The sequence below is a fragment of the Arachis hypogaea genome, chromosome 11 (assembly GCF_003086295.3).
Source record: "Arachis hypogaea cultivar Tifrunner chromosome 11, arahy.Tifrunner.gnm2.J5K5, whole genome shotgun sequence".
Classification (NCBI taxonomy): Eukaryota; Viridiplantae; Streptophyta; class Magnoliopsida; order Fabales; family Fabaceae; genus Arachis; species Arachis hypogaea.
In genome coordinates, this window is record NC_092046.1 from 24200134 (window position 1) to 24216673 (window position 16540).

Genomic DNA, 16540 nt, shown 5'->3' on the forward strand with positions numbered 1-16540 from the left:
ATACAATGCACCGGCAACTTTCTAAAGGTGTATGATGAGTATATTTGCGGATCTTCTAGAGCATTGCATGGAGGTGTTCATGGACGATTTTAGAGTCTATGGGGACTCCTTTAATCTTTGCTTAGACAACCTTGCAAAAGTGTTAGAGAGGTGTACTAAATCAAACCTTGTTTTAAATTTTGAGAAGTGTCATTTTATGGTTAGACAAGGTATTGTTTTAGGATACATTGTCTCTAATAGTGGTATTTCTGTGGATCCGGCAAATCAATGTTATATCTAGTTTGCCTTACCCCTACTCCGAGAGGGAAGTCCGTGCGTTCCTTGGTCATGCAGGTTTTTACCGGTGATTTATTAAGGACTTTAGCAAGGTGGCACTACCTCTATCTCGATTGTTGTAAAAAGACATTGAATTTGATAAAAGTGAATAGTGCATGGAAGCATTTGACAAGCTCAAAGTTGCATTGACCCAAGCTCCCATTGTAAGTGGGCCCGACTGGAGTCGGCCATTTGAGATAATGTGTGACGCATCAAACTATGCGGTGGGAGCCGCGCTAGCACAGCACGAAGGTAAAAATCCTTATGTCATTGCCTATGCCTCTAAAATTTTGGATGGAGCCCAATCCAATTACACTACCATCGAAAAGGAATTGTTGGCTATTGTCTTTGCTTTGGATAAATTCCGAGCTTATCTACTTGGCTCAAAGGTGGTAGTGTACTTGGATCATGCGGCATTGAAATATTTGTTGGCCAAGAAAGAGTCTAAACCAAGGTTAACCCGATGGGTTTTGATATTGCAAGAATTTATTCTAGAAATCAAAGATAGGAATGGTTCGCAAAATCTAGTGGTGGATCACTTAAGTCGCCTTGAGCACAAAGGGCGATTCCGCTCCTATTAATAATACTTCCCCCTTTGAGGGCTTGCAAGCAATCTCTGAAGTAATCCCTTGGTATGCACCTATTGCCAATTACTTGGTGTCTCGCACCTTTCCTCCCAATTTCTTCAAGCATAAAAAGGATAAGCTTAAAAGCGAATCCAAATATTATGTATGGGATGACCCATACCTTTGGAGATGTGGTGCAGATCAAGTAATTAGGAGGTGCATCCCACAAACCAAATTCCAATCTATCTTGGAGGCTTGCCACTCCTCTGAAGGAGTTGGCCATTATGGACCTCATAGGACGGCAAGAAAGATCCTAGATTGTGGATTTTGATGGCCAACTCTTTTCAAAGACTCTTTTCTCTTTTGTAAATCTTGTTCTCAATGCCTTAGGTTTGGTAATATCTCCAAGAAGGATGAGATACCCTAACAAACCATGTTGTTTTGTGAGATCTTTGATGTTTGGGGTATTGACTTCATGGGGCCTTTCCCAAACTCTAATGGTTTCCTCTATATTCTACTTGTTGTTGATTATGTGTCTAAATGGGTGGAAGCAATACTTACCTGGACGGACGATGCTAATGTGGTTCTTTCTTATGTGCGGAATAACATAATTTGTCGCTTTGGATCACCACGAGCAATTGTGAGTGATCAAGGCTCACATTTTTGCAACAAGAGAATGACAGGGCTAATGAAGAAGTACGGTATCATCCACAAAGTAGCTACGGCCTACCATCCCCAAATGAATGGCCAAGCCGAGGTTTCCAATCGGGAGATCAAGCGCGTATTGAAAAAGATTGTGAAGCCTCATAGGAAAGACTGGAGTACTAAGCTCACCGACGCGCTATGGACCTACCGAACCGCTTACAAAATGCCAATTGGCATGAGCCCCTTTCGGTTGATCTATGGAAAAGCTTGCCATCTACCGGTGGAGATAGAGCATAAGGCATATTGGGCCATCAAAGAGTGCAATTCAAGTTTGGGGGCCCGGAATTGAAAGAAAGCTACCGTTAGTGGAATTGGAGTGTTTGAGAATGGAAGCCTATGAGAATTCTAGACTCTACAAGGAGAGGATGAAAGCCGTGCATGATAAGAATATAAGAAGAAGAGAATTTAGATCCGGTGAACTCGTCCTTCTCTACAATTCAATATTGAGGTTGATGCCCGGGAAATTGAGATCAAGATGGGAAGGACCCTATAGAGTGGAAAAAGCGGAGCCATATGGGGTCTATCACTTGCGTCATCCCTCAAGCCCCGACATCTTCAAGGTTAATAGGCATCATCTAAAGCTATACCATGGAGAAAAGATGAAAAGCAACAAGGAGGTTGAGGTGTTCCTTTTGGAGGATGCACCTAATGGCAAAGAGAATTGAGCTAATGACCGTCCAACTTAAGGACGTTAAACAATAGTGCTAGGTGGGAGACACCCCACCGTGGTAAGATCTACCTTTTTGTCTCTTTTGTATATATTTCTTGAACTCTTGCTTGATTTGGTGAATGCTTAGTTTTAGAGATTATTTGGATAGACTTGATTTTATTAGACTTAGTTGTGATATTCATGAAGGTTTGCATTGATCTTAAGTAGGTTGGATTCTTAGTGTAAAAGAAAACACTCCATTTTAAGTATTGCATGGATTTTTGAGTGTTTTTGGTCTCTTTAGCTTAAAATGCCTACTAAACTTATGATGAAAATGCATTTCTTCATGTTTATGAAAAAAAAAGTATCCACGCGTGAGCGTGCTAGACGCGTACGCGTCGATGGCTTTTGCAACTCCTGGTACAAAAAAAACCAGAGAGTTATGCGAAAATTGAGCCAGCACTGAGCCCCACGCATGACCCCACTCACGCGTACGCACGCCTAATCCGTGTGCGTCTCTGGTCCTGATTGCACAACCCACGCGTAAGCGTGGGTGACGCGTACGCGTCGACTGCGCTATCTGAAACTCTGGGTACATTTTCCAGAGAGTTAGGCGAGATTTATGCGGATAGTATGCCTAACGCCTAACCCTGCTGGTGCACGAAATCGTGATTGTTCATTCCTTGGTAACGGCGCCAAAAACTTAATACGAACATTCATAATCTTAGTTCTTTTTCACAACTTCGCACAACTAACCAGCAAGTGCACTGGGTCGTCCAAGTAATAAACCTTACGTGAGTAAGGGTCGATCCCACGGAGATTGTCGGTTTGAAGCAAGCTATGGTCACCTTGTAAATCTCAGTCAGGCAGATTCAATTGGTTATGGAGATTTGATAATTAAAATATAATTAAAATATAAAATAGGATAGAAATACTTATGTAATTCATTGGTGAGAATTTCAGATAAGCGTATGGAGATGCTTTGCTCCATCTGAATCTCTGCTTTCCTACTGCCTTCATTCAATCATTCTTACTCCTTTTCATGGCAAGCTGTATATTGGGAATCACCGTTGTCAATAGCTACATCCCGTCCTCTCAGTGAAAATGGTCCAAATGCACTGTCACCGCACGGCTAATCATCTGTCGGTTCTCGATCATGCTAGAATAGGATTCAGTAATCCTTTTGCGTCTGTCACTACGCCCAGCACTCGTGACTTTGAAGCTCGTCACAGCCATCCCTTCCCAGATCCTACTCGGAATACCACAGACAAGGTTTAGACTTTTTGGATCTCAAGAATGGCCGCTAATAATTCTTGCCTATACCACGAAGACTCTGATCATAGATCAGGAGGCTAAGAGATATGCATTCAAGCTTGCTTTCATGTAGAACGGAAGTGTTTCTCAGGCACGCATTCATAAGTGAGAATGGTGATGAGCGTCACATAATCATCACATTCATCATGTTCTTGTGTGCGAATGAATATCTTAGAGAAGAAATAGGCTTGAGTTGAATAGAAAAACAATAGTACTTTGCATTAATTCATGAGGAATAGCAGAGCTCCACACCTTAATCTATGGTGTGTAGAAACTCTACCGTTGAAAATACATAAGAACAAGGTCCAGGCATGGCCGAATGGCCAGCCCCCTAAACGTGATCTCAGAACCCAAAATTAGTCAAAGACTAACCAGAGATGATCAAAAGATGTAAATACGATAGTAAAAAGTCCTATTTATACTGAACTAGTTACTAGGGTTTACAGAGATAAGTAAATGATGCAGAAATTCACTTCCGAGGCCCACTTGGTGTGTGCTTGGGCTGAGCATTAAGCTTTCATGTGTAGAGACTCTTTTTGGAGTTAAACGCCAGGTTGTAGCCTGTTTCTGGCGTTTAACTCTGATTTGCAACCTGTGTCTGGCGTTTAACTCCAGAATAGGGCAGGAAGTTGGCGTTTGAACGCAAGTTTGCGTCATCAAAACTCGGGAAAAGTATGGACTATTATATATTGCTGGAAAGCCTTGGATGTCTACTTTCCAATGCAATTGAGAGCGCACCAATTGGGTTTCTGTAGCCCTAGAAAATCCACTTCGAGTGCAGGGATGTCAGAATCCAACAGCATCTGTAGTCCTTCTTCAGCCTCTGAATCAGATTTTTGCTCAAGTCCCTCAATTTTAGCTAGAAATTACCTGAAATCACAGAAAAAAATACAAACTCATAGTAAAGTCTAGAAATGTAATTTTTATTTAAAAACTAATAAAAATATATTAAAAACTAACTAAATCATACTAAAAACTATGTAAGAACAATGCCAAAAAGCGTATAAATTATCCGCTCAAGGTATGAAGAATTTTCCGGGATCCGATTTCTTCTGAGGCAATGTCTGCCTTATCAATGCACTTAGTTCATTGGTGAACAAGGGGGGTTCATCCTCCCAAGTATCATTACTAAATAAACTTGCATTCAACTTCATGATGGCTCCTAGATATTTAGCAACCTGCTCTTCAATGATGTCTTCATCCTCTTCAGAGGAAGAATAGTCATCAGAGATCATGAATGGTAAAATGAGGTTCAATGGAATCTCTATGGTCTCTAGATGAGCCTCAGATTCCTTTGGTTCCTCAAAGGGAAACTCCTTATTGGTCAGTGAACGTCCCAAGAGGTCTTCCTCACTAGGATTCGCGTCCTCCTCCTCCTCTCTGGGTTCGGCCGCACCAAGTAAGGTTATGGCCTTGCATTCTCTTTTTGGATTCTCTTCTGTATTGCTTGGGAGAGTACTAGGAAGAGTTTTAGTGACTCTTTTACTCAGCTGACCCACTTGTGCCTCCAAATTTCTAATAGAGGACCTTGTTTCATTCATGAAACTTAGAGTGGCCTTTGATAGATCAGAGACTATATTTGCTAAGCTAGATGGATTCTGCTCAGAATTCTCTGTCTGTTGCTGAGAGGATTATAGAAAAAGCTTGTTATTGCTAAACCTATTTCTTCCACCATTATCAAAGCCTTATTGAGGCTTTTGTTGATCCTTCCATGAGAAATTTGGATGATTTCTCCATGAGGGATTATAGGTGTTTCCATAAGGTTCTCCCATGTAATTCACCTCTGCTATTGCAGGGTTCTCAGGATCATAAGCTTCTTCTTCAGAAGATGCTTCTTTAGTACTGTTGGATGCAGCTTGCAATCCATTCAGACTTTGAGAAATTATATTGACTTGCTGAGTCAATATTTTATTCTGAGCCATTATGGCATTCAGAGTATCAATTTCAAGAACTTCCTTCCTCTGAGGCGTCCCATTACTCACAGGATTCCTTTCAGAAGTGTACATGAACTGGTTATTTGCAACCATGTCAATGAGTTCCTGAGCTTCTGCAGGCATTTTCTTTAGGTGAATGGATCCACCTGTAGAATGGTCCAATGAAATCTTTGATAATTTAGACAGACCATCATAGAATATATCCAGGATGGTCCATTCTAAAAGCATGTCAGAAGGACACTTTTTGGTCAGTTGCTTGTATCTCTCCCAAGCTTCATAGAGGGATTCACCTTCTTTCTGTTTGAAAGTTTGAACATCCACTCTAAGCTTGCTAAGCTTTTGAAGAGGAAAGAACTTGGCTAAGAAAGCTATTACCAGCATATCCCAAGAGTTCAGGCTATCTTTAGGTTGAGAGTCCAACCATATTCTAGCTCTATCTCTTACAGCAAACGGGAAAAGCATAAGCCTGTAGACCTCGGGATCAACCCCATTGGTCTTAACAGTATCACAGATTTGCAAGAATTCAGTTAAGAACTGAAAAGGATCTTCTGATGGAAGTCCATGAAACTTGCAATTCTGTTGCATCAGAGAAACTAATTGAGGCTTTAGCTCAAAATTGTTTGCTCCAATGGTAGGGATTGAGATGCTTCTTCCACGTAAGTTGGAATTTGGTGCAGCAAAGTCACCAAGCATCTTCCTTGCATTTCCACCATTGTTATTATTTTCGGCCATGTCTCCTTCTTTTTCGAAAATTTTTGTCAGATTTTTTCCAGAGAGTTGTGCTTTAGCTTCCTCTTCAGAGTCCTTTCAGGTTCAGGATCGGCTTCAACAAGAATGTTCTTATCCTTGTTCCTGCTCATATGAAAAAGAAGAGAACAAAAAAGAAAATATGGAATCCTCTATGTCACAGTATAGAGATTCCTTATATGAGTATAAGAAGAGAAGAATGGAAGAAGGAAAAGATAAGAATTCGAACACAGAGAAGAAGAGTGGATTCGAATTTTTGAGTGAAAGAGGCGTGTTAGTAGATAAATAAATAAATAGAAGGAGATGAGAGGGAGAAGAATTCAAAAATAAAATAAAATAAAATAAAAATGTTTTTATTTTCATTTTAAATATTAGTTATAATTCAAAAATACGAAAAGGAATAAAATTAAAATTAAAATTTAAAATAATTAGTTAATGAAAAGAAATTTTGAAAAAGAGGTTAGTGATTTTCGAAAATTAGAGAGAGAAAATTAGTTAGGTAGTTTTGAAAGAGATAAGAATCAAACAAAAAGATAAGATTAATTGAAAAAGATTTGAAAATCAATTTTGAAAAGATAAGAGGTTAGAAAAGATTTTGAAATTGATTTTGAAAAGGATGTTATTGAAATTTATTTTGAAAGAGATTTGAAAAAGAAATTTAAAAAGATTTGATTTTGAAAATTAAAGTTGATTACTTGACTAACAAGAAACAAAAAAAACATGATTTTAAAATTTAAAGATTGAACCTTTCTTACTAGGTAAGTAACAAACTTAAAATTTTTGAATCAATCACATTAATTATTAGCATTAATTTCGAAAATATGAAATAAAAATAAGAAAAAGATTTTTGAAAATCAATTTGAAATTTTCGAAAATATGAAAGAAAAAATGAAAAAGATTTGATTTTTGAAAAAGATTTGAAAAAGATAGAATTTTTAAATTGAAAATTTGACTTGACTCATAAGAAACAACTAGATTTTTAAAACTTTATGACTAAATCAAATCAAATTTTCGAAATTTATGAGAAGAATAAGGGACAGATATTTTTTTATTTTTAAATTTTTAATGAGGAGAGAGAAAAACATCTAAATGACACATGACATAAAATTTATGAATCAAAACAAGGAAAATATGCAAGAACACCTTGAATGTCAAGATGAACACCAAGAACACTTTGAAGATCATGATGAACATCAAGAACATAATTTTGAAAATTTTTAAGAAAAGAAAAACATGCAAGACACCAAACTTAGAAATTTTCAAACTTTAGACACTAACAAATTGAAAATGCATATGAAAAATAAGAAAAGACTCAAAACATGAAAATGCAAAGATCAAACAAAGAAGATCATCAAGAACAACTTGAAGATCATGAAGAATATCATGCATGGGTTTTCGAAAATTTAAAGAAAAATTAAAAAGATGCAATTGACACCAAACTTAAAATTTGACACTAGACTCAAACAGAAAACATAAAATTTTTGGTTTTTATGATTTTATTAATTTTTTTCTTGGTTTTTTCGAAAATTATTTTGGGAAGAACGAAAAAGAAGAAATTTTTTTTTGTATTTTTCGAAAATAAGAAATAAAAAGCTTAAAATTAAAATAAAATTACCTAATCTGAGCAACAAGATGAACCGTCAGTTGTCTAAACTCGAACAATCCCCGGCAACGGTGCCAAAAACTTGGTGCACGAAATCGTGATTGTTTATTCCTTGGTAACGGCGCCAAAAACTTAATACGCACGTTCATAATCTTAGTTCATTTTCACAACTTCGCACAACTAACCAGCAAGTGCACTAGGTCGTCCAAGTAATAAACCTTACGTGAGCAAGGGTCGATCCCACGGAGATTGTCGGTTTGAAGCAAGCTATGGTCACCTTGTAAATCTCAGTCAAGCGGATTCAATTGGTTATGGAGATTTGATAATTAAAATATAATTAAAATATAAAATAGGATAGAAATACTTATATAATTCATTGGTGAGAATTTCAGATAAGCGTATGGTGATGCTTTGCTCCCTCTGAAACTCTGCTTTCCTACTGCCTTCATTCAATCATTCTTACTCCTTTCCATGGCAAGCTGTATATTGAGCATCACCGTTGTCAATGGCTACATCCCGTCCTCTCAGTGAAAATGGTCCAAATGCGCTGTCACCGCACGGCTAATCATCTCTCGGTTCTCGATCATGCTAGAATAGGATTCAATAATCCTTTTGCATCTGTCACTACGCCCAGCACTCGCGAGTCTGAAGCTCGTCACAGCCATCCCTTACCAGGTCTTACTCAGAATACCACAAACAAGGTTTAGACTTTTCGGATCTCAAGAATGGCCGTCAATAATTCTAGCCTATACCACAAAGACTCTGATCGTAGATCAGGAGGCTAAGAGATATGCATTCAAGCTTGCTTTCATGTAGAACGGAAGTGTTTGTCAGGCACGCGTTCATAAGTGAGAATGGTGATGAGCGTCACATAATCATCACATTCATCATGTTCTTGTGTGCGAATGAATATCTTAGAGAAGAAATAGGCTTGAGTTGAATAGAAAAATAATAGTACTTTGCATTAATTCATGAGGAACAGCAGAGCTCCACACCTTAATCTATGGTGTGTAGAAACTCTACCGTTGAAAATACATAAGAACAAGGTCCAGGCATGGCCGAATGGCCAGCCCCCTAAACATGATCTCAGAACCCAAAATTAGTCAAAGACTAACCAGAGATGATCAAAAGATATAAATACAATAGTAAAAAGTCCTATTTATACTAAACTAGTTACTAGGGTTTACAGAGATAAGTAAATGATGCAGAAATTCACTTTCGGGGCCCACTTGGTGTGTGCTTGGGCTGAGCATTGAGCTTTCATGTGTAGAGACTCTTTTTGGAGTTAAACACCAGGTTGTCGCCTATTTCTGGCGTTTAACTCTGATTTGCAACCTGTTTCTGGTGTTTAACTCCAGAATAGGGCAGGAAGTTGGCGTTTGAACGCCAGTTTGCGTCGTCAAAACTCGGGCAAAGTATGGACTATTATATATTGTTGGAAAGTCTTGCATGTCTACTTTCCAACGCAATTGAGAGCACGCCAATTGGGTTTTGTAGCTCTAGAAAATCCACTTCGAGTGCAGGGAGGTCAGAATCCAACAGCATCTGCAGTCCTTCTTCAGCCTCTGAATCAGATTTTTGTTCAAGTCTCTCAATTTCAGCAAAAAATTACCTGAAATCACAGAAAAACACACAAACTTATAGTAAAGTCCAGAAATGTGATTTTTATTTAAAAACTAATAAAAATATATTAAAAACTAACTAAATCATACTAAAAACTATGTAAGAATAATGCCAAAAAGTGTATAAATTATCCGCTCCTCACCTGCCCACGCGTACGCACGCATGCCGCGTACGCATCCCTCTGTTAATTTTGCATCCAGGCGTAAGCGTAGATGACGCGTCCGCGTCAATCGCGCAACTCCAATTCCTTTTACATTTTTCCCGAGAGTTGCGCGAACATCGCGCGACCACTGTGCTGGGAGCCCAACTCCCATCCACGCGTAAGCGTGCGTGACGCTTAGGCGTCAATCTGCTTTTTGCTCATCCACACGTACGTGCTCCGTGCGTTTACGCGTTGATGTCCCTACAGCCAACTCTTGGTACTTCAACTAGAGATTTGCACGAGATTCATGCTAACATTGTGCTACTAGCGCAACTGCCCCCACGCGTGCGCGCCACTTGCCCATTTTTTCTATTGTTGTCTTGCTTACATGTTGCAGCTGTCATGTCTTCAAGACACTTATTCTTTTGTGGCTTTCTTTCTCACTTGTGTGGTACTATTCATGTGTTGTTCTTTGAGTTTAATGTCTTCTCTTTTCCTCCCTTTCTAAGGATGGTCATCACAAAGAATAAGGGAAAGGCACCAAAGAAGCCGCCTACCAAAAAGGCACCTCAAAGATCCACCGCCAAGGCGCACCAAGCACCAAAAGTTAAGCCCCTCCTCAAGAAGGCAAGGAACATCATTAATGTCGATGAACACGAGAAGGATAACCCTGCGAGGGATTCTACTAAGTTTCCCAACCGTTACTGTGATGCTCCGTCTCATAAGCGTCGCCCACGCGTGGGGGCAGTTGCACTAGTAGCACAATGTTAGCATGAATCTCGCGCAACTCTCTAGTTGAAGTACCAAGAGTTGGCTGTGGGGACATCGATGCGTACGCGCATGGGGCACGCCCGCGTGGATGGGCAGAAAGTAAATTCACGCCTAAGCGTCACGCACGCTTACACGTGGATGGGAGTTGGGATCCCAGCACAGTGGTCGTGCAATGTTCGCGCAACTCTCGGGAAAAATGTACCAAGAATTGGAGTTGCGCAATCAACGCGGACGCGTCATCCACGCTTACTCTTATGCGTGCGTACGCGTGGGCAGGACTAGGCGTGAGGCACAGTATCCACATAAATTTCTCCTAACTCTCTGGAAAATGTACCCAGAGTTTCAGATGGCGCAGTCGACGCGTACGTGATGAGCGAATAATTTATATGCTTTTTGGCATTGTTTTTACATAGTTTTTAGTATGATTTAGTTAGTTTTTAGTATATTTTTATTAGTTTTTTAATAAAATTCACATTTCTGGACTTCACTATGAGTTTGTGTATTTTTCTGTGATTTCATGTATTTTCTGGCTGAAATTGAGGGACTTGTGCAAAAATATGATTTAGAGGCTGAAGAATGACTGCAGATGCTGTTGGATTTTGAATTCCCTGCACTCAAAGTGAATTTTCTGGAGCTACAAGAGTCTAAATGGCGCGCTCTCAATTGCGTTGGAAAGTAGACATCCAGGGCTTTCCAGCAATATATAATAGTCCATACTTTGCCCAAGTTTACACGACACAAACTGGCATTCAACGCCAGCTCCCTGCCCTATTCTGGAGTTAAACGCCAGAAATAAGTTACAAACTGGCGTTCAACTCCAAGGAAGACTTCTACACATGAAAGCTTCAATGCTCAGTCCAAGCACACACCAAGTGGGCCCGGAAGTGGATTTCTGCATCATTTACTTATTTCTGTAACCCTAGTAACTAGTTTAGGATAAATATAACTCTTTACTATTGTACTGGGGGTCTTTTTCCCTATTTTCGAATTCATATGCCATTTGGGGAGGCTGGCCATTCGGCCATGCCTGGACCTTATTCTTATGTATTTTCAATGGTAGAGTTTCTACACACCATAGATTAAGGTGTGGAGCTCTGCTGTTCCTCACGAATTAATGCAAAGTACTATTGTTTTTCTATTTAATTCAAGCCTATTTCTTCTCTAAGATATTCATTCGCACATAAGAACATGATGAATCTGATGATTATGTGACGCTCATCACCATTCTCACTTATGAACGCGTGCCTGACAAACACTTCCGTTTTACATGTAAACAAGCTTGAATGTGTATCTCTTAGCCTTCTGATCGTGAGATCAGAGTTTTCGTGGTATAGGCTAGAATTATTGGCGGCCATTCTTGAGATCTGGAAAGTCTAAACCTTGTCTGTGGTATTCCGAGTAGGATCTGGGAAGGGATGGTTGTGACGAGCTTCAAACTCGCGAGTGTTGGGCGTAGTGACAGACGCAAAAGGATTACTGAATCCTATTCCAGTATGATCGAGAACCGACAGATGATTAGCCGTGTGGTGACAGCGCATTTTGGACCATTTTTACTGAGAGGACGGGAAGTAGCCATTGACAATGGTGATGCCCTACATAAAGCTTGCCATGGAAAGGAGTAGGAATGATTGGATGAAGACAGCAGGAAGCAGAGGTTCAGGAGGAACAAAAGCATCTCTATACGCTTATCTGAAATTCTCACCAATGAATTACATAAGTATTTCTATCCTATTTTATATTTTAGTTATATTTTAATTATCAATTCACTATAACCATTTGAATCCGCCTGACTGAGATTTACAAGGTGACCATAGTTTGCTTCAAGCCGACAATCTCCGTGGGATCGACCCTTACTCACGTAAGGTTTATTACTTGGATGACCCAATGCACTTGCTGGTTAGTTGTGCAAATTTGTGACAAAGAACTAAGATTATGAATGTGCGTATTAAGTTTTCAGCACCGTTACCAAGGAATGAACGATCACGATTTCGTGCACCAGTACGCATCGCCCACGCTTACGCGTGGGTTGCACGATCAGGACCAGAGACGCGCACGCGTCAGGCGTGCATACGCGTGAGTGGGGTCAGGCGTGGGGCTCAGTGCTGGCTCAATTCTTGCATAACTCTCTGGTTTTTTTGTTTCAGGAGTTGCAAAAGCCATCGACGCGTATGTGTCTAGCACGCTCACGCATGGATACCCCCTTTTTTTTCATAAACATGAAGAAATGCATTTTCATCATAAGTTTAGTAGGCATTTTAAGCTAAAGAGACAAAAAAACACTCAAAAATCCATGCAATACTTAAAATGGAGTGTTTTCTTTTATACTAAGAATCTAACCTACTTAAGATCAATGCAAACCTTTATGAATATCACAACTACTAAGTCTAATAAAATCAAGTCTATCCAAACAATCTCTAAAACTAAGCATTCACCAAATCAAGCAAGAGTTCAAGAACTATATACAAAAGAGACAAAAAGATAGATCTTACCATGGTGGAGTGTCCCCCACCTAACACTTTTGTTTAACGTCCTTAAGTTGGATGGTCATTAGCTCAATTCTCTTTGCCATTAGGTGCATCCTCCAAATGGAACACCTCAACCTCCTTGTTGCTTTTCATCTTTTTCCCATGGTATAGCTTCAGACGATGCCCATTAACCTTGAAGATGTTGGGGATTGAGGGATGACGCAAGTGATAGACCCCATATGGCTCCACTTTCTCCACTCTATAGGGTCCTTCCCATCTTGATCTCAATTTCCCGGGCATCAACCTCAATCTTGAATTGTAGAGAAGGACGAGTTCACCGGCTCTAAATTCTCTTCTTCTTATATTCTTATCATGCACGGCTTTCATCCTCTCCTTGTAGAGTCTAGAATTCTCATAGGCTTTCAATCTCAAACACTCCAATTCCACTAACTGTAGCTTTCTTTCAATTCCTCCCCCCTCCCCCCAAACTTGAATTGCACTCTTTGACGGCCCAATATGCCTTATGCTCTATCTCCACTAGTAGATAGCAAGCTTTTTCATAGACCAACCGAAAGAGCTCAGGCCAATTGGCGTTTTGTAAGCGGTTCGGTAGGCCCATAGCGCGTCGGTGAGCTTAGCACTCCAGTCTTTCCTATGAGGCTTCACAATCTTTTCCAATACGTGCTTGATCTCCCGATTGAAAACCTCGGCTTGGCCATTCGTTTGGAGATGGTAGGCCATAGCTACTTTGTGGATGATACCGTACTTTTTCATTAGCCCTGTCATTCTCTTGTCGCAAAAATGTGAGCCTTGATCACTCACGATTGCTCGTGGTGATCTAAAGCGATAAATTATGTTATTCCGCATAAAAGAAAGAACCATATTGGCATCATCCATCCGGGTGGGTATCACTTCCACCCATTTGGACACATAATCAACAGCAAGTAGAATATAGAGGAAACCATTAGAGTTTGGGAAAAGCCCCATGAAGTCAATACCCCAAACATCAAAGATCTCACAAAACAACATGGTTTGTTGGGGTATCTCATCCTTCTTGGAGATATTACCAAACCTAAGGCATTGAGAACAAGATTTACAAAAGAGAGAAGAGTCTTTGAAAAGAGTTTGCCACCAAAATCCACAATCTAGGATCTTTCTTGCCATCCTTTGAGGTCCATAATGGCCACCTCCTTCAAATGAGTGGCAAGCCTCCAAGATAGATTGGAATTCAGTTTGTGGGATGCACCTCTTAATTACTTGATCCGCACCACATCTCCAAAGGTATGGGTCATCCCATACATAATATTTGGATTCGTTTTTGAGCTTATCCTTTTGATGCTTGGAGAAATTGGGAGGAAAGGTGCGAGACACCAAGTAATTGGCAATAGGTGCATATCAAGGGATTACTTCAGAGATTGCTTGCAAGCCCTCAAAGGGGGAAGTATCATTAATAGGAGCATAATCACCCTTTGTGTGCTCAAGGCGACTTAAGTGATCCGCCACTAGATTTTGCAAACCACTCCTATCTTTGATTTCTAGATCAAATTCTTGCAATAGCAAAACCCATCGGATTAACCTTGGTTTAGACTCTTTTTCGGCCAACAAATATTTCAATGCCGCATGATTCGAGTGCACTACCACTTTTGAGCCAAGTAGATAAGCTCGGAATTTATCCAAAGCAAAGACAATAGCCAACAATTCCTTCTCGGTGGCAGTGTAATTGGATTGGGCTCCATCCAAAGTTTTAGAGTCATAGGCAATGACATAAGGATTTTTACCTTCGCGCTGTGCTAGCGCGGCTCCCACCGCATAGTTTCCAGTCGGGCCCTCTTACAATGGGAGCTTGGGTCAATGCAACTTTGAGCTTGTTAAAGGCCTCCATGCACTCTTCACTTAGATCAAATTCAACGTCCTTTTGCAATAATCAAGATAGAGGTAGTGCCACCTTACTAAAGTCCTTAAAAAATCGTCGGTAAAAACCTGCATGACCAAGGAAGGCACAGACTTCCCTCTCGGAGGAGGGGTAAGGCAAACTAGATATAACATTGATCTTTACTGAATCCACAAAAATACTACTATTAGAGAGAATGTGTCCTAAAACAATACCTTGTCTAACCATAAAATGACAATTCTCAAAATTTAAAACAAGGTTTGATTTAGTACACCTCTCTAACACTTTTGCAAGGTTGTCCAAGCAAAGATCAAAGGAGTCCCCATAAATACTAAAATCGTCCATGAACACCTCCATGCAATGCTCTAGAAGATCCGCAAATATACTCATAATACACCTTTTGGAAAGTTGTCGGTGCGTTGCATAGGCCAAATGGTATACGCTTGTAGGTATAAGTTCCAAAGGGGCATGTAAAGGTAGTTTTCTCCTGATCTTCTAAAGCAATATGGATTTGAAAATACCCCGAATAGCCATCTAAGAAACAGTAATGAGATTTACCAGACAATCGATCAAGCATTTGATCAATGAACGGTAGCAGAAAGTGATCCTTCCTAGTGGCCGTGTTCAAACGCCGGTAGTCAATACACACCCTCCATGAGTATTGCACCCTCGTAGCTATAAGCTCTCCGCTCTCATTCTTGATTGTACGGGACTTATCCATTCACTATCCGAAATAAGATAGATAATTTTCGCTTCTAATAACCGGGTTACCTCCTTCTTTACAACCTCTAGAATGGTAGGATTCAAACGCCTTTGAGGTTGCTGAATGAGTCTAGCTCCTTCTTCTAGGAGGATTCGGTGCTCACACACTTGGGGGCTTATGCCCACTAGGTCCGCCAAGCTCCATCCTATAGCCCTTTTGTTCCTCCTCAAAACATGAAGTAACTTCTCCTCTTGTTGAGGAGTGAGCTCCCTTGCAACAATTACCGGGAACTTGTGAGATTCATCAAGATAGGCATATTTTAGGTGGGCCGGTAGTGGTTTCAACTCTACACTTTATTCTTGACTTGGCATTTGAACTTTCGGTGGATCCGGACAGGGTACGGTGTTCTCTTCACATTCGTGGGGGCTCCCCACACTTGATCCTTTAATCATACTCTTCTCATCAAGATTAGCATAATATACTTCGGCCACAATATTATCAATTAAGTCACACCGGAATATGGAATGATCCTCCGGTGAGTGCCTTATGACTTCATCAAGACTAAAGCTTACAACTCTTTCGTCAATCTCAAAAGAATAAGTTCCCGAATAGAGATCCAATTTGAACCTAGAGGTCCTCAAAAATGGCCTCCCAAGTAAGATAGACAATGTCTTTTTGGATTCACTAGGAGGCATCTCAAGGATATGAAAATCAATCGGAAATACCAAACCCTTTATGTTTACCAACACATCTTCCGCAATTTCCGTCACAGTTATTATGCTCTTGTCTGCCAAGACAAACCTAGCCGCCGACCGCTTCAACGGTGGGAGCTTCAATATATGATAAATGGAAAGAGTCATAATACTAACGCATGCACCAAGATCACACATACAATCAATGAATTGGACACCATCTATGGTACAAGTGACTAAGCAAGGGCCCGGATCACCATACTTTTCCGGTATTGCTCGCATGAAAGCCAAAATAGAGTTCCCCAATGAAATAGTTTCTAACTCATGAATTCTTTCTGTGTTCATGCATAAGTCTTTAAGAAACTTGGCATATTTAGATACTTGATGGATAGCATCAAAGAGAGGGATAGCTACCTCAAC

The 16540-nt window shown here is 40.1% G+C and overlaps 1 non-coding gene across 1 annotated transcript; it reads left to right on the plus strand.

Annotated features, from left to right (window-relative positions):
• The first annotated feature begins 5705 nt into the window (after window positions 1-5705).
• Window positions 5706-5813, plus strand: LOC112726030 (small nucleolar RNA R71). Its single transcript, XR_003165102.1, has one exon. It is a non-coding gene; the product is annotated as a small nucleolar RNA R71 (small nucleolar RNA).
• The last annotated feature ends 10727 nt before the right edge of the window (window positions 5814-16540 follow it).